The 23,592-nt window shown below is 45.3% G+C and overlaps 1 protein-coding gene and 1 pseudogene across 1 annotated transcript in view; both read left to right on the forward strand.

Annotated features, from left to right (window-relative positions):
- LOC149327750 (calcium-activated chloride channel regulator 1-like) overlaps positions 1-23,592 on the forward strand; it is an 884,343-nt gene that overhangs the window by 17,939 nt on the left and 842,812 nt on the right. The window lies entirely within an intron of this gene.
- Positions 8,421-9,782, forward strand: LOC149327751 (uncharacterized; annotated as a pseudogene).

The following is a 23,592-nucleotide window of genomic DNA, read 5'->3' on the forward strand; positions in this document are numbered from 1 at the left end:
GGCTAAGGCAATTTTGTGACTTTTTACAGTTGGCATCGGCAGCACTTGACCTGCGCGTAGCACCGTGTGGCCTGCTGCAGTCGGCGAAGCCATATCAGAGGACCATCGATTACGAAGCGGAATGACCTTATCATAGCCGTGGTGAAGCCTGCCGGGAGCCACGCCCACCTGCAACACGGACTATAAAGAAGACACGGCACGCATCTGCGGGCATTTTGGCAGCGACAGGGGACACGCTGACAGCTCCGGCTAAGGCAATTTTGTGACTTTTTACAGGTCAGTCTTCTTTTTCTTGTACCGATTGCGCGGTTTTTTTTTTTTTTTACTTTGTGTGTTCTCTGTTGCTGCCAGAAACTAGTGCTGTAAACATGGGTGATGATTTGATATGCTTGACATGTTCAACAGAAATAGACAAGGATGAATCCTACCTGAAGTGTAATGAGTGCAATTATGTTTATCACTTGGGGAAATGCACTGGTATCGCCGAAGCTCAGTTTAACGGCATGAGGGAAACGACAAAAAAGGCATGGCGATGCCAGACGTGCCGAGTAGGGCGATCACGAGGTGCATCGAAGAAAGCTAGTTCCTCAGAGGCTGCAGATGAGACTAACGAAATGTCCCACATTAGTCTAGCTCTTGTGGACATACAGGAAAAACTTGCAACCCTTCTGAGCCTGAAGAGCACCGTCGAAAACATCGAACAAGCTGTGCAATTAATGTCTGACAAGTACGACCAGATTCTCGTGGACACAGCACGTCATGAAACAGAAATCAAGGAAATTAAGGCTAGGGTTGAAAAACTTGAACAGCAGGACACAGTGGGAGTGCAAACTATGCAAGAACAGTTAAATGACCTTGAATGGCGGAACCGTAAGCAAAACCTAGAGATTCACGGAGTCGCAGACAGTGAACAGGAAAATCTGCTTGACAAAATCAACGCTCTCGCTGAGACAATTGATGTTCCAGAGTTAGCCAAGCATGAAGTTGTAGCCATTCACCGCCTTCCGGCAAAGCCCGGTAGGGTTCCTGGCATTATACTCCGCTTCGCCAGACAAGACACACGAGAAGAATGGTTTGAGAAGAGGCGCGCCTTAAGCACCCACTCATCACAGGTTTACATACAAGAGAACTTGACAAAGCACTCACGGGAACTACTTTTTGAAGCGAAGAAATGGGCCAAAGAGCACGACTTCCAGTATGTGTGGCACAGAAATGCTAGGATTTTTCTACGGCGCAGAGACGGAGAGCGTGCATGGCGCATCCAGGCTTTGAACGAACTGAACAAAGTTGCAAGAAGTGGCCCTCGATAGTTCCACGTTTGTGCTTTTATTTTGTTTCCCTCAGATTCTGCCATGGATACACAATATGTTTCTCTGAATAACTTTGACACTTCTGTAGGCAAAGACTTTCACTCGTCCTTTAAAATATTTCATGCTAACATGCAATCTGCTCGAAATAAAAGCACGCCACTAGAGGTTCTGCTCAGTCAAATTAAGACCCAGTTTAATATACTCATGTTGACAGAAACATGGTATCGGCACGAAGATGAGGCACTTTGTACGGCGGAATATCAGGCATGTAATCTCAACCGAAGTTACTGCAGAGGAGGCGGTGTTTCCATGCTGATAAGGAAGGACATAAAATACGAATTGCTGACAGCTTTCACGGAATCAACAACAGATTTTGAGGTATTGTCTTTACGTTGCAACAAGATGGTTCTTGTTGTGGTATATAGACCCCCCGAAGGAAACTTGCCAGTTTTCTTCGATTTTCTTGAGTCCATTTTTTCTTACGTTAATGACTGCGAACTTGGCCTTGTTTGCGGGGGAGATTTCAACCTAAACATGCTTGAAACAACTTCAGGTCGTATCAAAGAGTTTAAGCTGTTGCTTGAAGCACAAAATATAAGAAACACCATTTACCTTGCAACACGAATTACATCCAGCACATCAACACTGCTTGACTTATTCTTAACTAATTACACAGCCAATAAAACTAAATCAGGTGTCCTTGTATGCGATCTCAGTGATCATCTTCCTATTTTTATATGTGTGAAGCCTCTAGAAAAGGGAAAAAAAGTAAATCGCGTAGTTACCTACCAGCAAATTTTACCAGCGCAATTAGACCAATTTCGGGATGAATTAAATAAGGAGGACTGGTCACACGTTCTAGAATCAGATGATCCTAATGTTTCCTTCTGCTTATTCACAGATAGGTTCAATGAGCTTTACAGAAAACATTTTCCTTTCCGAACTATTAGTGTATCTAGGAAGATCAGGAAACCTTGGATAAACGATCACCTATGGTGTAAAATTAGAGTTAAGAATGACTTGTTCTATAGGTTTATACAGACCCGAGATATGGCTAAGCTGAAAGAATTTAAACAATATAGAAATTGTCTTAATAAAGAAATCAAGAAAGCTAAAAGTGCCTATTTTGAAAACTATTTTAATGCAGTCAAGCATGACTGCAAGTCTACTTGGCGAAAACTCAATGATGTTCTTGGCCGTTCATCAATTTCGGGCTCGGTTAGCGAGCTAAAGATAAATGGCGCGACGGTATCTGGCCATGCCTTAGCGGATGCATTCAACGACCACTTTGCCAATTTACCTGTACCAGCATTACCTAATCATGATCATGCAAAGTCCCTCAATAAAGAATATCCTAGTAGTATTTTCCTGAATCCTGTTACCCCCAATGAAGTGTACTTAACAATGATGCAACTAAAAAATTCAACCAGTTGTGATGTCCATGACGTGAAAATCAAGCCCGTAAAGTATGTCCTCGATGTTATATCACCTATCCTGTCATACATTTTTAACTTGTGCATAAGCTCTGGAGTCTTTCCTAATGACATGCAAATAGCAAAAGTACGAGCTATACACAAGAAAGGTGATCATAACAATCTCAATAACTATCGCCCAGTTTCTATTCTTCCCGTGTTTTCTAAAGGGTTAGAGAAACTTATTCTAATACACTTTGAAACGTTTTTTGAAAAAATGAATAGCATAACTGATTCCCAGTACGGTTTTCGGAAGTTTCGATCTACCCAACTTGCCTTGCTTGACCAGAAAGAATATATTTTAACCAATATAGATAGTAAAAGGTATGTAGTAGGCATATTTCTGGATTTTACCAAGGCATTTGACTACCTCAACCGAAATCTCCTCCTCGAAAAATTAAAACATTACGGTGTTCGCGGGCTACCATTTGAGCTAATTAAATCATACCTCTCAAATCGCGTACAATATGTTGAGCTAAATGGTTATTCTTCAAGCGTGACTTGTACTAAATCAGGAGTCCCGCAAGGAAGTATCTTGGGGCCATTTTTATTTAATATATACTTAAATGACATTGTGAACGTGGATATGCAGACTAAGTTCGTCATCTATGCCGATGACACTAGCATTTTTTGTGCTTCCGATAAATGTACAGGATTGTTTAGCACTGCAAATTCCGTGTTAGCCAAAGTAAGTGATTGGGCAAAACACAATGGACTAATAATTAATAGCTCGAAATCAAAAGCGATCGTTTTCCGCGCGAAATCAAGACTAGTTCCGTCTGAGTTAAGACTTAAGTTAAATGGTTCGGAGATAGATGTTGTCGACGAATTTAAAACACTAGGGGTTATTTTTACAGAAACGATGTCCTGGAACAGGCACACGGAATATATAGCCTCAAAAATCGCGAGTGTAGTTGGGATTCTCCACAGAAACAAATATTTTCTACCGAAAAATGTCATGATGCTTCTATACAACTCTCTTTTTCTGTCTTACTTAAATTACTGCATACTCGTGTGGGGAACGACCACAATGACCGGTATCCAGAAACTTAGCAGACTACAGAGTAAGGCAGTTAGAATCATTACACACTCTGCACATGATTCTAATGTACAGCCATTATTCCACAAGCTGGGCCTATTACACATTAAAGAGATGTACAAGTACAACCTATGTCTCGCATTAATTCGAGAAAGGAGGCAAAATAGCAAAATCCTAACAAAATTAGCACAACTAGCCGTTAAAAGTTCGTCAGGTCACTTCACAAGAAAACCAGAGTACTGGAAAGTTGGCTCCTGCAGAACAAATTACGCTGCACAAACCCTAAAACACCGCATTCCTTCGGTCTTAAACTCCTATTTGTCTGAAGATGTAGACATTTTAGCGCTGAATTCTACGCAGCTTAAGAATATTTTTCTCCAATAAAACGCAAACTGTATGTAACCGCTATTAATATTGTATAATTCATAGAGATGTTCTGTTGTTAGTCCTGAAATCTGATTGATGTATCACTTTTTCGGTAACCATGTTCAAATTCCATGTTCAATTAACCATGTTCAATGTACCTTCCTGAGAATTTTTTTTTTCAGTATCATGTTTTGTTGCCATGTATTGTTACAATAGGCATTTCTTCATTTAGTCGTGTCAAAACGACTGTTCTTCTGACATGCTTTTTGTTGCTAAATGTTTGTCAAGTGCCACCTGTCGTTTTCATATAGGGGGGCGGGGACCAGTCAAGCTGCGGTTGCAGCTTTTAGCCCCGTCTCCCTCCATCTTTTTTTTGATGGAAAATAAAGTTTATCTTATCTTATGAAGTCATCAGTGGTATAATAAGCCGTAACCAAAGATTACGCAAGCAGCGTAAAATAAAAATAAAGAAATGAAACAAAAAGTTAAAAAGCTAGCATCAGAATAGTAACATAAAATTATAAAAATGAACGTAAATAAAAATAACAAATAATAAAGTTATCTATATAAAAATGAAAATAAATTAATAAAAAATGTGAAGACTTATATAGAAGTAAAAAATATAAAAACAAAATATCTATAAATGAAAGCAAAATTAACACAAACACATGACGTCATCAAATCGCACAGTGTGCCGTAAGCGGTAATGTATTGCGCATACGCGTGACGCCATCTATGACTTCATCACCCCAGTAACAGGCGCAGCAATAGCGGCGGAAGTGACTGTCGCATTAGCGCACTTTATTAAGAGCAAAGTGCCCTCTCAGAATTTTCTTAATAGGAAATGTGCCAGGGTGGTGCCATAGATTGTTTAAAAAGTGAATCACAGTTAGTTACGCAAAAATATATTGTTTTTCGCAGCTAATCTGCCTTGAAACTCGGCGCCTTGTGAACAGTCGTTACATTCTCACAACGGGCGTTGCATACTCCTGTGAAATCTGCTGAACCGGATGCTTCGCATTGAAAAGAAACAAGACTACTTATTTCGCGCTACATTTTCATATTCGCCATACACTGTCATTCAAAGAGCTTCTCGTTCGCTGCGAAGACAAGTGTACGAAGATGGAACATCAAAGTTGTGCGTTATAACTCCGCCCTAAGCGAACGTTGTTCTGCAATGCAAGCATTTGGCATGTCTTGCCTCGCGCACTATGGAGTTCTGTTGGTTTAGAGCCGTCTCACCTGACCTGCGACTCCCAGTTTTTTTTTCTCCGCCCACTTCCCGACCTGAGGGAAATAGCCGCTGTCCTTTTCTACAGTGAGCAGAAGAACAGCCCGCCATAGCTTGGTCTCCTGACAGTAGCATCACAACCAGGGCTCACTTCAAGCAAAGAAGTGTGGCCCAATGGGCGAACTGCGAATACTTTCACCTCGTTTTTTTTTTTTACATGCCTCGAGCGATGCTTTTCTTCTGCCGATTGGAGACGCATCATAGTTCAGCAGCCTCGGTACACATCGAGCCTTCTGCGCACCACGCTGTCAGAAGTCGCGTGTTTTGTCCAGACCACTAGCACGTGCGCCGGTGACGTAGGCCGGAAAAGCTGCAGTCGTCCTGCAGTTGATTGCGGCAAGGGGAGGCGAGAATTAAAAGTTGCCAGGCAACGTCCAAATTTGCCGAGCGCTTCCTACAGAACCTGACGACAATGATGTTTCCTAGTGAGGCACCCATATCATTTATGCGCGCTCTCACTGGCAACTGAGTATGTGAGCTTTGGTCAAGCATTTTGTTCAGTTATTCCACCCTGCCCCAAAACCGCACCCCCCTCTACTTCTTTGCGCCAGCTCACTACGAATTTCATGGCGGCGTGCCTATGTTGTGTGCGTCAGTAGGCAGAGAAGTCGCGGCGGCCTGACACCAACGAAAAGGAGCCTTCTTTTTTTCTCCACCACAAAGAAAAAACGCTCATTTCGTTGGCGTTACGCAGACGCATCCGTAAAATTTGTCGTACGTGTTTCTGGGCAGCCATGTCCTAGAATGTACGTTTTTTTTCTCTCTCTCTTGATGACAGATGCGGGGATGAGAGCTTGTCTGTCATGTTGACTCTTCCGTGTCTTTCTGCGCGCTTTACGTCAAACTCGGTTTTCAAACTAGCCCAGACCCATACCGTAATGAGAGATCTGTTGCCTTACCGACTACTACCGAGTGAGGCGACAAGCCACCGTCTTTTGGAAATTGCGAAGAAGGCAGCCCGCGTTGCTCTGACTACCCTTTTCTAATTTAGCTTGGCAGGGATAATGGGATTAAAACCTGATGGCTATGAGGCTGATTTCGTGAGGTTACTTTGTGAATCGGTCGCTTTTAATAATTTTTTCTTGAGGTTTTCAAAATAAAAAATAAATGTGCCAGTTAATTTTTGCCTGCAATCAGGCTACTTAGCAACTACGAATCAGCAAAACGTTGTCACATCGTATCAGCAATTTCCATGCAGTCAACACCGCTCAGAGGGACCCTCCGCTTTGTTCTTTTGCGGAGCGAGCAGTTGAGAAAGTCATGCCACAGCTGTACTCCTCAGAGCGGTGTGGTGACGGACCGTTTGGAAGAGAAATTTGCTACGACTGCGTAGTATTCTCCGCATGTGGTGTAGTAATAAGACGAAGGGATCCAAGAGAATGCTGAACAAGCGGGGATTAACTACGCAGAAATAGTTATGTTTGACAGGTCATCCTTCGCGCTGCTCGCATACCCAAGAAAATTAGGGCCCTGTGAACAGTCATTACGTTCGATCAACAAATGCAACATAATTCAACTGATTTCGGTGACCATGACACTAAATTACAACTGCGAAGGAACGCCAAATAACCGTTGTCCTTTTTAAGTGCAGGCGGTGACTGGGGAACACAGCAGTCCGTCATTACGTTTCTGTTGCCGCGTGGTTAGAGCGACTGCACCATACATAATTATACACACTCAGAACTGCCAGAATATTATTGCTACGAGAGAAACAACTATGTACTGCATATTTCCAGCTGCGAGGGGGAAAGGGCGGCGCGGGGTGGTACAATGGGCGTCCTCACCCTGAAAGCGGAGGTGCGCGGACATCGAGGCACCCTACGGCGATACAGTCTGCAATCTGTCCCTTAGCAAACACTGATACGTTTGGAATATACGGGGGGGGGGGGGGGGGGGGTGCTATTTAGATTGTATTTTAAACATATTTTGTATTCATGAATGCACTAAAAATGTGTAGGAAATACGCTCCTGAAATTTCATGCTTGGTATTCGAAATATATTCTTAAAATATGCCAAAAATACCTCACTTAAAGCATACTTCGAGCAATTTAAATACATGAAAAATTATGTATGCAGTTTTAGCATCTTGTCAGTGTATTAAAAGTGTATTTTCGGAAATATGAAATTTATTCACCCAAACTATACTTCAATTCTACTAAACGGGCAGTCCTTGTAAACGTATATGTATGCAGCTTTAGCATCTTGTCAGTGTATTAGAAGTGTAGTTTCGTAAATATGAAATTAATTCATCCGAAATGTACTTCAATTCTAACAAACGGGCAGTCCTTTTAAACGTATTTGCAACACACTTCTAGCTACCGTTGAACAGTCGAGTGCTCGAAATCGCGTTCAGGGGAAATGGAATTTGCGTGTTGTCAACGTATTAGAAGTTTACTTCTGTAAATGCGCAATTAATTCGTCCAAAGAACACTTAAATTCTAGCAAATTGGCAGTCCGCCTTAGCATATTTGCAGCACACTTCAAGCTGCCGTTGAACAACCTAATGCTTGAAATCGAGTTTGGGGAAATCGTATTTTGGTGTTGGCAATGTTTTTAAAGTGTACTTTCGTAAATAAACAATTAATCCGTCCAGGTATATTTAAATTCTAACAATTGGGCACTCCGCGTAAACAATTATGCATTACACTTCAAGGTACCGTGGAACAATCTAGAGCTCGAAATGACGTTTCAGGGAACAATGAAAACTCTCCCTTTCCTGTCGTCCTTTCGTTGCAACGCAGTAATCATACCGCGGGAACAACGCATGACAAGGACGAGACGGGACGAGAACGCCTGCGTTGTTCCCGCGCTATGATTACTGTGTTGCAATGAATTACCAACCTGCCCAAGGCTTTTCTGTTCTGAAGTCCTTTCGTTTATGGGAACTTCTATCAGGAAGGTAATCACCACTTATTTACACTACGTGCGGAGAACGTGATAGCATGATTCCGCCGCTTCCAAAGGGTGACGCAAAAATCATCATACCAAAGAATGGCCTGCCGTTCAAGGCGTTGAAGGCGATAGAAATCGCGCGAGCCATCACCGAGGCATGCAACAACTTCACGGATGAAGATTTTATAGTCAGACTGAGAACAGGATCGAACATCATGATAGCAAGTACTTCGAACGAAGAAGTAGTGAAGATGATGCAGGGAATTACCAACCTACGAGTCAGAGGTCAAGCCTACGAAGTCAACAGATACGTGGCGATGCCGGAAGACGTCAAGCGAGCCGTCATACACGGAATCCCCACGTGAACGCCGACAAAAACGCTCAAGGCAAAGATACGAGTGCGCACCCAGGGAGTTGTGGTGCTTACCGCAAGAATGCTAGGAAAATCGGAAACGGCGGTCATCACCTTTGACGGCCCCATCATACCCAAGTACATAATCTTTGCCGGCGCAGAATTCAGATGCTAGCCATATCGACCGACGAGGCAGGTGTGCTATATTTGCTGCCAGCAAGGTCCCCGGTCTGACGTTTGCCCGACGCCAAACACCAAGGCGTGCAGGCAATGTGGCATGCATAACCCACCGGAGAACCACCCATGCCAAGCCAAGTCCCTGATATGCGGAGGCGACCACGCCACCGGATTCAGGGACTGTAAGGACCGCCTAAAGAAAGCTAGAGAGCTGCGAGGCCAACAACACAAGTCTCAGCAGCAGCAACAGCAGCGCAGCAGCAGGGAGAAGGAACGGAGGCAACGCCAACCGAGACTGTTCAGCTCGGAGGGCGAACGGAGCGGATCCCGGAAGCACTCACGGAGCGGGTCACGGAGCCGGTCCGGGTCCTTTCCACCCCTGGCACCCCCGGCCATCAAGGGGCAGCAACAGCAGCAGCAGAAAAAGAAGAAGAAACCCAACGGCGGCACGAAGGTAAGCTGGGAAGCAAAAACTCTGTCTCTGCACTCGGGAAACAATCAAAACAAGAAAGAAAAACAGCTAGAGGAAGAAAACAGTGCACTAAGGCGAGAGCTAGAAATTAGCCGCAGAGTGCACGAAGAGCAGGACACAAAAATTAACAGGCTACAGCAGGAGATACAGGACCTCAGGTCAGGCAGCCCTCCCATGCCGCCACCACCACCCCCGCAAAGTCAACCCACAGAAATGACACAGACCAATTTCGCCACGTTTATGGCAGAAGTGCAGCTAGTAATACAGAGAATAGAACAGCAGGTAGCCATGCAAGGAACAGAAATCCGCACATTGCGAAAAGAGAAAATCATCGAAGGCGTTAAAGATAAGTTCAATCACAGACGCCCGGCGTTAGAAAACTACAGTGCGAGAGACGAATCCGAAAACTAAACATGGACAGTACAACCAAAGGTGCGAAGAAGGAAGAAAAATTAGAAATATGGCAGTGTAACGGCAGAGGATACAGAAGAAAACAAGGATTATTACAACAATACATCAACATGCAACTAAATGCACCTGATGTAATTGCCCTACAAGAAACTGGGATCACCCCAACACTCCAGGGCTACACGTACTACGAAAACTCGGAAGAAGGCAGAAGAACGGCAATCCTACTCAACAAAGCCCTCATCGCCATATGCCATGATAGGATAGCCGACACAGACGTGGAGCACATAATAATAGAAATCACACCGAGGAAGAAAAGAAAGGGAGGAAGTATATTCGTCGTAAATATATACAGCCCCCCAAGACAAAGTAGGGAGAAATTCGACGCGCTGTTTAAGGGAGCAAACAAACTAGCCAAAGGAAGCGCACTAGTCATATTAGGAGGCTTTAACGCCAAAGAAGAGAGCTGGGGTTACGCAAGAACAGATGTGAAGGGAAAAGCTGTAACCCAGGCAGCCCACAGTATCGACTGTGAGCTTATCACGGACGCCGACACCCCTACGAGAATCGGAAACAGCGTGACCAAGGACACCTGCCCCGATCTCACGTTCGTCAAAAGAACAAGGCAAGCGGAGTGGGACAACCTAATGGAAATCCTAGGAAGCGACCACTCTATCCTTGACACAAATTACAATAGCGGATAAAATCAGACGACAGATAGGGAAGGCAAACATAACGGACTAGAATGCCTTCAGAGCAGCATGTGACGACGCGATAGGAAGTATCGAGTCCATCACGGAGTGGGGGAACTTGTTCAAAGAAAAACAACGCAATTTCACCAAAGAAATCGAGCGTACGCCGCAAACACCGGACGTATACTCCAGACTTCTCAGGGTACGGGAAGCTAGGAGGGGACTCGGAAAAAGGTGGAAACGACAGAAATACAATAGGAAACTCAAGCTAAAAATCGCGGAAATCGCAAAAAAGGCACGCGCCGGAGTACGCGCCGGAGCTAGCAAGACAGAACTGGCAACAATTTAACGACTCCCTAAACGGAACCTTAATCACCGCAAAAACATGGCGCATACTCAAGGCACTTCTAGATCCAGCAAAAACAAAGACAGAAAACAACAAAGCCATATACCGACTGGTACACCAATACGAAGGAACAGACTCGGAATTATTGGACAAAATACGCAAAAAGTGCTACGGCGAAGGCAACCCAGCAGCCTACGCAGAGCGCTACAAAGGAGAAGAAAACGAAAAGCTAAAGAGACCCATTACCCGGGAAGAGGTGTACGCAGCAATAAGAAACGCAACAAAGAACACAGCCGCGGGCGCGGACAAGATCAGCAACGCCCTCATTCGCAACCTCAGCGACGAACAAATCGAAAAGCTAACCGAATACCTCAATAGGCACTGGCAAGCGGGTACCGTACCAGAAGAATGGAAACACGCGGAAGTCATCATGATCCCGAAACCAGGCAAGAAACTTCAAGTAGAAAACCTCAGACCTATCTCCCTTACATCGTGCCTTGGCAAAATATACGAGACAGTGGTCACGAGAAGGCTACAAAACTATATGGAAGAAAACGAACTTTACCCCCGCAGCATGTTCGGCTTCAGCACCAGGCTTTCAACCCAAGACGTGCTTCTACAAATCAGAGAAGTACTGAGCAACACCCCGCTCAACGCAGAACACATTATCATGGCACTGGACATCAAAGGCGCCTTTGATAACGTAAGCCACGAAGCCATCATGACAGGACTAGACTACTTGAACTGCGGCACGAGAATACACAGCTACGTCAAGGCATTTTTGTCCAACAGAACAGCAACAATCGGCCTGGGAGAGCTAAGATCAGAAATATTCAACACCCCGAACAAAGGCACGCCGCAAGGATCGGTTATTTCACCCATCCTTTTCAACGTTGCCATGATCGGGCTAGCCCAACTACTACAGCAAATCGAAAACATACGACACGCAATGTACGCCGACGACATCACCGTATGGGTAACCAAAGGATCACTCGGGGAAAAGGAAGAAAGACTACAAGAGGCCGCGACATGCGTAGAAGACTATGTCAAGGCAAGAGGACTAGCCTGCTCGACAGAGAAGTCCGAGCTCCTAAGAGTATGGCGAGGAAAGAAGAACCGCACTGTCCCCGAGGAAGAAAACCTGAGGCTAAACGTCCGACTCGAGGGACAACTAATCCCGGAAAAAACACTCATCAGGATATAGGGAATATGGATACAATCGAACCAAAGGTGCACACACACCCTAACAATACTTAAAACAGCAACCAACCAAGTAGCTCGCATGATAACACGGATCTCGAGGAAAAGACACCGCATGAAAGAAGCAGACACGCTACAGCTGGTCAGAAGCCTGGTGGTAAGCAAAGTAACATATAGCCTCCCATACTATACCACTGCACAAAATACCAAATGCAGCAAGCGGACGCAATCCTGAGGAGAGCCCTCAAGACGGCGCATCACTTACCGCAATCAACAACAACCGACCAACTACTGGTTCTGGGGCTACACAACAGTCTCGAAGAACTCCAAGAAGTGCAAATAATAGCCCAAATCGAAAGACTAAAACTATCGGCAACGGGCAGAAGACTCCTAAGCAGATACGGCGGTTAAGCTACAATAAGAGAGACACAAAGCACGGAGACGATACCAGACGAATACAGAAACACCATCAAAGTAGCACCGATACCAAGGGATATGGACACGAACATACACATGGTGCGAAGAGAAGCAAGAGCAGAGTACGTACAAACAACACTGGCAACTAGAAACCACACTGTGTACGTAGACGCCGCTACATACACAGGTAACCGTAACCACAAGAAAAGCAAAGTGGCAACGGTGATCAATTCGGACCTAAAAGAAATCACCAGCGTGTCAATCCGGAACTGTACGGTAGTCGAGGCCGAAGAGGCAGCCGTGGCTCTACCGGCAGCGGAGGGCTACCGATCCAACAGGTCCTTAACAATACTTACCGACTCGCAAGCTGCATCCCGCAACTACCTAAACGGCAGAATCAGCCCCAGCGCGCTCCGCAATCTCCGCTCAAGTGGCAAAACCGAAAACAACCAGGCCAAACACACGATAGTTTGGGTGCCGGGACATACCGACATTACGGGAAATCAGGAGGCCGATAGGATAGCTCGAGGGTACGCAACAAACCGAGCATCCCACATTCCCGACACCGCTGAGGAACCCGAGCCAGTAGCTCAAAGCTATACAGACATTCTTAACTACTACAGAGGGATGAGACGAAAATACCCGCCCCCACACAAACAACTCAATAGAGAAGACGCCGTAGCATGGCGGCAGTTGCAAACGGGAATATTCCAGTGCCTAAACATCCTAAGCAAAATCTACCCCACACAGTACAAGAGCGAGTGCCCGGGGTGTGGAGACAAACCAACAAAATACCATACCACATGGGCATGCCAGAAAATAGACAACCTATCCATCATTGAAACCCCGAGTGCGGAACAGTGGGAGAGGATGCTATCCAGCGACATCCTGGAAGTCCAACAAGGACTAGTCAGGCGTGCACGCAGTGCAGCTACCCTCAGTGGAGCCCTGGACTAGGGCAACCGACCCTGATGATAAGATGGAAGACTGCATCTGAAGCCGCAAAAAAAAATATTGTAAAATAGAGCAAATAAACGTTTACCACCACCACCATGATTCCGGCAAAGGCGCCTTGGGTATTTCCGTCCCCGAATATGCCCTAGAAAAGGACCACGACCGGCAAGGCCGACCGGCTCCCTTAGACGCCCGTGTATCTGTTGGTTGACAGTTCGACTCCCGACCTATTTCTGACGAAAGTTTCGACTAGCAATTCTGTTCTAAATCACCTCCCAATTCGAACACGACCAGTGGGGCACTTCTCGGATAAATTTTGGCCCACAGTCTTTGCGCAAAATAACGCCTGACGTAAAGTGGGACCGTGCGGTGGTGCAGGGACCCAAGGGGGGTCTACCGCACTTGCCATAATAAAGTTTTTCTCTCTCTCTATCACCGGGCAAAATAGTGCGTCGCTCTCGGTGGGTATATATGAGGACAGCAAAATATGGCGCTTGCCGGAGCATTTGTTGTTTTGTGGGGTACTTCCGTCATGACTTTCTGTGTAGGTATCTTTCCAGGTCCCATGCCATCTCGTGACCTTATAATCTTGTACGTCGTGATTGACCATAACTGCGCTCATAAAATTTGTTCTGCAGTTGAAGCACTACCCCGTCTCATTCTGTGAAGCTGACCGGGAGACATTTTTTAAGCCGAAGTGAATATATTTTTAATAAGAACAGAAAGCTGGACGAGTTGGTGGTTATCCATTTTTTAACAGCGCGAAAAGACGACGTTTACACACACAACAACACGAGCGCTGATTTTTTTTACGTTTACACACAACAACACCGCGCTGTTTTTTTACGTTTACGCACACAACAACACGAGCGCTGATTTTTTACGTTTACACACAAAACAACACAAGCGCTGTTTTTCTACGTTTACACACACATCAACACGACCGCTGTTTTTTACGTTTACACACACAACACGAACGCTGTTTTCTTACGTTTACACACACAACAACACGAGCGCTGATTTTTTACGTTTACACACACAACAACACGAGCGCTGATTTTTTACGTTTGCACACACAACAACACGAGCGCTGGTTTTTACGTTTACACACAACAACAGGAGCGCTATTTTTTTACGTTTACACACACAACAACACGAGCGCTGTTTTTTTACGTTTACACACACAACAACACGAGCGCTGATTTTTTACTTTTACACACACAACAACACGAGCGCTGATTTTTTACGTTTACACACACAACAACACGAGCGCTGATTTTTTACGTTTACACACACAACAACACGAGCGCTGATTTTTTACGTTTACACACACAACACGAGCGCTGATTTTTTACTCTTACACACACAACACCAGCGCTGCTTTTTTACGTTTACACACACAACAACACGAGCGCTGATTTTTTACGTTTGCACGCACAACAACACGAGCATTGTTTTTTTTACGTTTACACACACAACAACACGAGCGCTGATTTTTTACGTTTCCACACACAACAACACGAGCGCAGTTTTTTTATGTTTACACACACAACACGAGCGCTGTTTTTTTACTTTTACACACACAACAGCACGAGCGCTGTTTTTCTACGTTTACACACACAACACCACGAGCGCTGTTTTTTTACGTTTACACACACAACAACACGGGCGCTGATTTTTTACGTTTACACACACAACACGAGCGCTGTTTTTTTACGTTTACACACACAACAACCCGAGCGCTGATTTTTTACGTTTACACACACAACACGAGCGCTCTTATTTACGTTTACACACACAGCAACACGAGCGTGTTTTTTTACGATTACACACACAACAACACGAGCGCTGATGTTTTACATTTACTCACACAACACGAGCGCTGATTTTTTACGTTTACACACAACATGAGCGCTGTTTTTTTGCCATGAGCTGCTTTTTTGCCAAGAGAGGGATTGCCATGAGCTGTTTTCGCAATGCTCTGCAGAAGAGTTGCCACCATAGCATGAAGTCAAGTTTCGACAACCAGGTTAAGCGTTTGCAAGAGGCCGGTTTCCCAAAACCGCTTTTGAATGCTGTGGCAGAGTCGTTGCTGCAAAGAATTAAGAGCCGTGACGAAAAGGTGACTGACCCTACTAGGGCTGAAAGAAGAAAATTTGAGGTGATGCCTTATGTGCATGGGGCTTCCCACAATATCAAAAAAGTTGCTGCAAGACAAGGTGTCAATGTTGTCTTTTCTGCTCCTTGCAAACTTTCAAGCCTTTGTTCACGTGTCGCGCGTGGCAGAACTAGACCACCTGTTTGTTCGACGCGGCATCAAAACTGCTATGTTCCTTGTGCGACACGGGTGGTTTATAAGATACCGCTGACATGCGAAAAAGTTTACATCGGTCAAACTGGCCGGTGTATAAATGAAAGGCTACGAGAGCACCATAACTCTCTGACTCCGGCTGACGGAGCAAACTTGCCTCGCCATTGCCGCGATTGCGGGTGCTACCCGTTGTTTTCCAATGTTACTTTTCTCGGTAGAGGCAAGGATAAGGTTGAGCGGGAAATCCTCGAAGCATTTCACATTAGCAATCATGGAGATAACTGTGTTAGCACGGCTTCTATCACGTTGATGCAGAAAGAATTAGGTTACTTGTCCCGTTGACACCGCAGTTTGACTATCTTACGAGATCGCGTTTCTTGTTTTTTGGGCTGGTTTTGCGGTGCCGTTGAGTTGCGCATGCTCTGTTGGGTTTTCTTGGAGACTGGCTGTTTTTTCAATAAAGCACAGTTGATAGTCCAGTCGTTGTGTGTGCCTCGTCTCTCCTTTGTCCCTGTCTTTTTGGCTGGTTTTTCTTAAGTATAATGTACCAACTAACCCAGATTTCAACTCTTCTGTTTTTTTACGTTTACACACACAACAACACGGGCGCTGATTTTTTACGTTTACACACACAACACGAGCGCTCTTATTTACGTTTACACACACAGCAACACGAGCGTGTTTTTTTACGATTACACACACAACAACACGAGCGCTGATGTTTTACATTTACTCACACAACACGAGCGCTGATTTTTTACGTTTACACACAACATGAGCGCTGTTTTTTTGCCATGAGCTGCTTTTTTGCCAAGAGAGGGATTGCCATGAGCTGTTTTCGCAATGCTCTGCAGAAGAGTTGCCACCATAGCATGAAGTCAAGTTTCGACAACCAGGTTAAGCGTTTGCAAGAGGCCGGTTTCCCAAAACCGCTTTTGAATGCTGTGGCAGAGTCGTTGCTGCAAAGAATTAAGAGCCGTGACGAAAAGGTGACTGACCCTACTAGGGCTGAAAGAAGAAAATTTGAGGTGATGCCTTATGTGCATGGGGCTTCCCACAATATCAAAAAAGTTGCTGCAAGACAAGGTGTCAATGTTGTCTTTTCTGCTCCTTGCAAACTTTCAAGCCTTTGTTCACGTGTCGCGCGTGGCAGAACTAGACCACCTGTTTGTTCGACGCGGCATCAAAACTGCTATGTTCCTTGTGCGACACGGGTGGTTTATAAGATACCGCTGACATGCGAAAAAGTTTACATCGGTCAAACTGGCCGGTGTATAAATGAAAGGCTACGAGAGCACCATAACTCTCTGACTCCGGCTGACGGAGCAAACTTGCCTCGCCATTGCCGCGATTGCGGGTGCTACCCGTTGTTTTCCAATGTTACTTTTCTCGGTAGAGGCAAGGATAAGGTTGAGCGGGAAATCCTCGAAGCATTTCACATTAGCAATCATGGAGATAACTGTGTTAGCACGGCTTCTATCACGTTGATGCAGAAAGAATTAGGTTACTTGTCCCGTTGACACCGCAGTTTGACTATCTTACGAGATCGCGTTTCTTGTTTTTTGGGCTGGTTTTGCGGTGCCGTTGAGTTGCGCATGCTCTGTTGGGTTTTCTTGGAGACTGGCTGTTTTTTCAATAAAGCACAGTTGATAGTCCAGTCGTTGTGTGTGCCTCGTCTCTCCTTTGTCCCTGTCTTTTTGGCTGGTTTTTCTTAAGTATAATGTACCAACTAACCCAGATTTCAACTCTTCTGTTTTTTTACGTTTACACACACAACAACACGGGCGCTGATTTTTTACGTTTACACACACAACAACACCAGCGCTGTTTTTTACGTTTGCACACGCAACACGAGCGCTGATTTTTTGCGCAGAGGACAACCCGAGCGCTGATTTTTTACGTTTACACACAACACGAGCGCTGTTTTTTACGTTTACAAACATAACAACACGAGCGCTGATTTTTTACGTATACATACACAGCAACACGAGCGCTGATTTTTGATGTTTACACGCACAACACGAGCACTGTTTTTTTACGTTTACACACACAAGACGAGCGCTGATTTTTTACGTTTACACACACGACAACACGAGCGCTGATTTTTTACGTTTACACAGAACCACACCAGCGCTGATTTTTTACGTTTACACGCAAAACACGTGCGCTGTTTTTTTACGTTTACACACACAACACCAGCGCTGATTTTTTACGTTTACACACACAACAACACGAGCGCTGTTTTTTACGTTTGCACACACAACAACATGAGCGCTGTTTTTTACGCTTACACACACAACAACACGAGCGCTGATTTCTTACGTTTACACACACAACACGAACGCTGATTTTTTACGTTTACACACACAACAACACGAGCGCTGTTTTTTACGTTTACACACACAACAACACGAGCGCTGATTTTTTACATTTACACACACAACAACACGAGCGCTGTTTTTTACGTTTACACGCACAACACGAGCGCTGATTTTTTTACATTTACACACACAACAACACGAGCGCTGTTTTTTTACGTTTACACACACAACAACCCGAGCGCTGATTTTTTACGTTTACACACACAACAACACGAGCGCTCTTATTTACGTTTACACACACAGCAACACGAGCGTGTTTTTTTACGATTACGATTCGGACTAATTACGGATTTCAGACACTAAATTACGCCTTACCTACTTTGCTTAGTCAATTTCACCTACCCAGCTCTTCCGTTCGTTTACCTTCGAACCAACAGATGAAAACTTTATTTTTATAATATTTGCTAGCCTTGCCGTTGTGATGCCTTGATTTCTCTTTGTGTTGGAATGTGTTTGCTTTCAAATTCCTTTTCTTTTTATATGTCATGTAAGATATATTATGTTCATTGCTTTTCCGGTTGCGGATAAACCGTACATTCTTATTTTTTCGATTTCTTTTTTGTTAAGTTCAAATTGTGAACTAAGTGCTTTGTATGTTTGTATGTATGCTTTACACGCTTTCATTACCCTGCCGCCGATGTAGTTTGGGGGAAGGGAACGTTGTCAAGCCGCAATATTGCGGCTTTTTTTCCCTCTTCCACAGCCATGTGATTTTCTTTACATGTCTGGAATAAAGTTGACTTGACTTGACTTGACACACACAACAACACGAGCGCTGATGTTTTACATTTACACACACAACACGAGCGCTGATTTTTTACGTTTACACAAACAACACCAGCGCTGTTTTTTTACGTTTGCACACACAACAACACGAGCGCTGTTTTTTACGCTTACACACACAACACGAGCGCTGATTTTTTACGTTTACACACACGACAACCCGAGCGCTGATTTTTTACGTTTACACACAACAACACCAGCGCTGTTTTTTACGTTTACAAACATAACAACACGAGCGCTGATTTTTTACGTATACATACACAGCAACACGAGCGCTGATTTTTTACGTTTACACGCACAACACGAGCACTGTTTTTTTACGTTTACACACACAACAACACGAGCGCTGATTTTTTACGTTTACACACACAACAACACGTGCGCTGATTTTTTACGTTTACACAGAACCACACGAGCGCTGATTTTTTACGTTTACACACATAACACCAGCGCTGATTTTTTATGCTTACACACAACACGAGCGCTGTTTTTTTACGTTTGCACACACAACAACACGAGCGCTGTTTTTTACGCTTACAGACACAACAACACGAGCGCTGATTTTTTACGTTTACACACACAACACGAGCGCTGATTTTTTACGTTTACACACACAGAACACGAGCGCTGTTTTTACGTTTACACACACAACATCAGCGCTGATTTTTTTACATTTACACACACAACAACACGAGCGCTGTTTTTTACGTTGGCACGCACAACAACACGAGCGCTGATTTTTTTACATTTACACACACAACAACACGAGCGCCGGTTTTTACGTTTACACACAACAACAGGAGCGCTATTTTTTTACGTTTACACACACAACAACACGAGCGCTGTTTTTTTACGTTTACACACACAACAACACGAGCGCTGATTTTTTACTTTTACACACACAACAACACGAACGCTGATTTTTTACGTTTACATACACAACAACACGAGCGCTGTTTTTTTACGTTTGCACACACAACAACACAAGCGCTGTTTTTTTACGTGTACACACACAACACGAGCGCTGTTTTTTACGCTTACACACACAACAGCACGAGCGCTGATTTTTTACGTTTACACACACAACAACACGTGCGCTGATTTTTTACGTTTACACAGAACCACACGAGCGCTGATTTTTTTACGTTTACACACACAACAACCCCAGCGCTGTTTTTTTACGTTTACACACACAACACGAGCGCTGATTTTTTACGTTTACACACACAACAACACGAGCGCTGTTTTTTTACGTTTACACACACAACAACACGAGCGCTATTTTTTTACTTTTACACACAAAACAACAGGAGCGCTGTTTTTTTATGTTTACACACACAACACGAGCGCTGTTTTTTTACGTTTACACATAAAACAACACGAGCGCTGTTTTTTTAAGTTTACACACACAACAACACGAGCGCTCTTTTTTATGTTTACACACAACAACATGAGCGCTGATTCTTTGCGTTTACACACACAACACGAGCGCTGATTTTTTACGCTTACGCACACAACACGAGCGCTGATCTTTTACGTTTACACACACAACAACACGAGCGCTGATTTTTTACGCTTACGCACACAACACGAGCGCTGCTCTTTTACGTTTACACACACAACAACACGAGCGCTGATTTTTGACGTTTGCACACACGAGAACACGAGCGCTGTTTTTTACGTTTACACACACAACAACACGAGCGCTGATTCTTCACGTTTACACACACAACACGAGCGCTGATTTTTTACGTTTACACACACAACACCAGCGGTGCTTTTTTACGTTTACAGACACAACAACACGAGGGCCGATTTTTTACGTTTCCACGCACAACAACACGAACACTTACGTTTACACACACAACAACACGAGCGCTGATTTTTTACATTTACACACACAACAACACGAGCGCTGTTTTTTTACTTTTACACACACAACAGCACGAGCGCTGTTTTTTCACGTTTACACTCAAAACAACACGAGCGCTGTTTTTTTACGTTTACACACACAGCAACACGAGCGTGTTTTTTACGTTTGCACACATAACAACACGAGCGCTGTTTTTACGCTAACACGCACCAACACGAGCGCTGATTTTTTACGTTTACACACACAACACCAGCGCTGTTTTTTTTACGTTTACACATAAAACAACACGAGCGCTGTTTTTTTAAGTTTACACACACAACAACACGAGCGCTGTTTTTTATGTTTACACACAACAACATGAGCGCTGATTCTTTGCGTTTACACACACAACACGAGCGCTGATTTTTTACGCTTACGCACACAACACGAGCGCTGCTCTTTTACGTTTACACACACACAACACGAGCGAATTCCAGCTTGAATAATTCCCACGTTGCTAAAGCTTTGTGGTTTCTTGCGGGTCCTTCCAAGGCGAAGAACACATGGCTAACTTTTGTCTGGTCGTCCCAACTGTTGAACACGGGGACATGCTAAAACTGTTCCAGCCATTCTTCGGGATCCTCGTCCGGTGAAGCGTTCAACATGGGCGGCAGTCGGGGATGGTGTAAAGTAATAGAGGCTGGTGTCGTAGTCATGGCTGACGTCGAAATTGGGGAGTCCTTCACTCGCGTGCGGTCTTGCAGCAGACAGCATTCTGGTGGACGCCTCTGGAGACGACGGCTGCTTCGCCCTTCTCCTTCGGTTGGGACGGCTTCTGCGGCTTTCTCGTGATCTTCGAGACGGCTCAGGCTGCTTTGATGGCTCCCAGGGGGTGAGAGCGACAGCGCCAGCTGTTAGCAAATCCAGCAGAAGTAACGTAATGATGACTGCAGTCCGGCGAACAGGAAAAGAGCGAGAATGTCTTTGAAACAAAACTCTTTATTCGGGCTGACTTGCGCCCGCAAAGAACTTAATCACTTGGCGGCGGCGTGGAAGGAAATAGGTTTTTTTTTCGAAAGCAACAAAAATACGAAACAAAACATTTGAGCTCAAACGTCTGACCATTCAAGCACATGCGCAGTGCCGCTGCACTGAGCACGTCAGTAGGGCAGTTATGAGGCCGACACTCGGCCGCCGCGCAGGACAATGAAGTATGTCGACCATTTGCGCAAGAACTCAGCCTCGCTTATTGACAGTGCGTCCACGCGTGCTTGCTCAAAGAGGCGCGTGCGGAGGCGCTGCAACATTGGAAACATGGTTCTTTGCGGACGACCATTTAAGGAAGCTGCTCCACACTGCCGCCACAAAACGAACATGCCGACACACAAGAGCATATTTGCAAACAGTTCGCGTGATCTAGTGCGCGCTTCGAGGCGGGTTACAAACATCCGTGACACTAGTACCCAAAAGGTGCGCTCCACTACACAGTCGAACATTGCGTGCCGCAATGTTTCTAAGAGACCGCATTGCGGGCATCGGGCGGAGGTTGCCACGACCCACGCCGCAAGGCGGTCTCTTGTGGGCAGGACCCGCCAGCCTCGCAGCCAGCCGAAGCCCCTAATATCTGCAGGAAGTGCAGGTGAGGTCAGTTTGCTCCAGCGCGCCCGTCTCGTTTTCTGGAGTTGTTCGCGGGTGAGCTCTGCTACCGTTAGTGCCTCACACACTCTGGAGGGCGGGGTTTTATCAACATCCAGATCGGGCACGCTGGCAGACAACGACGCTAGTGTGCGACGCACGTTAACGAAAAATACCAGCGGCTGCTTGGCTGTAGGGCCAACCACGTGTTGTGTAAAAACACATTAGGCGCTGTACCCAGAAAGTATGCGATGAGTGTTCTCCCGGGATAGAATTGGTTGCGCACAAGATCGCATACTCCTCGCAAGGCGAGCACATTACACATGGTGCGGATGCAAGGTATACAAACCCACCCATGTACAAAGGAAGGCGAATGAACAACCGTGACACAAGTTCGGTTTTGCCCGCCCAAACGAAAGAGCCACAGGCCGAGGTTAGCCTGCGAGCAAACGTGCGCGGTGGGTTTGCGACGCGGGCGACAAAAAAACATGCGGCTAAGATTGTGGACTTAACTATACAGCTGCGCTCTGCCATTGAAAGGCGGAAAGTTCATCTCACCGAGAGGCGTTTCTCAGCATTCGTGCGGAGGTTAGTCCAGGTTTCGCGGGCTACTTCTCCGCTGGCGAGGAATACTACTCCCAGGACTTTCACTCCCTGCACCCACTCCACCTCGCCCGCAAGGTTCGGTGTGAAGGTGCCAAAACTTAGCGCCTTGCTTTTTCCCCTTTTCAATAGGGCCCCCGATATCTCGCTGTACTCGAGAAACAGCCGCGAAAAAGCGGCGTAGCTATCTTCGTCCTTGAGGAAAAGCGACACGTCGTCGGCGTAGCCCTAAACCTAAATTTGGCCCTGGCCAGGCAGAGGGAAGCCGCGTATGGATGTGCTCTCGTTAATACGCTGGATGAGTGGACCCAGGCATAACACGAAGAACGTTGGGAAGAGAGGACATCCTTGCCTTATGCCCCGGGTGACTGAGAAGGGAGCGCTCTGGTGGCCGTTTACGGGGAGTTGAGCGTTCAGGTCTGCGTAAAGTAGGCGCAGCCTGCTGACATTTGCGGCGGGAATCCGAAGGCTTCGAGGACTCCGAACAGATACGTGTGTTCCACCCGATCAAATCCTTTCGCCTGATCGAGCGAAACAAAACACCCGGTGAAGCCCGTCCTGCAGGCAAATCTGAACAGATCTGAAGAGATGTGGCTTGGGCATGTCGGTATGACATACTTAAGGGAAAAAACAGCGCAC

Source organism: Amblyomma mixtum, chromosome 10 (genome assembly GCF_055824585.1).
Source record: "Amblyomma mixtum isolate Tamu chromosome 10, ASM5582458v1, whole genome shotgun sequence".
Lineage (NCBI taxonomy): Eukaryota > Metazoa > Arthropoda > Arachnida > Ixodida > Ixodidae > Amblyomma > Amblyomma mixtum.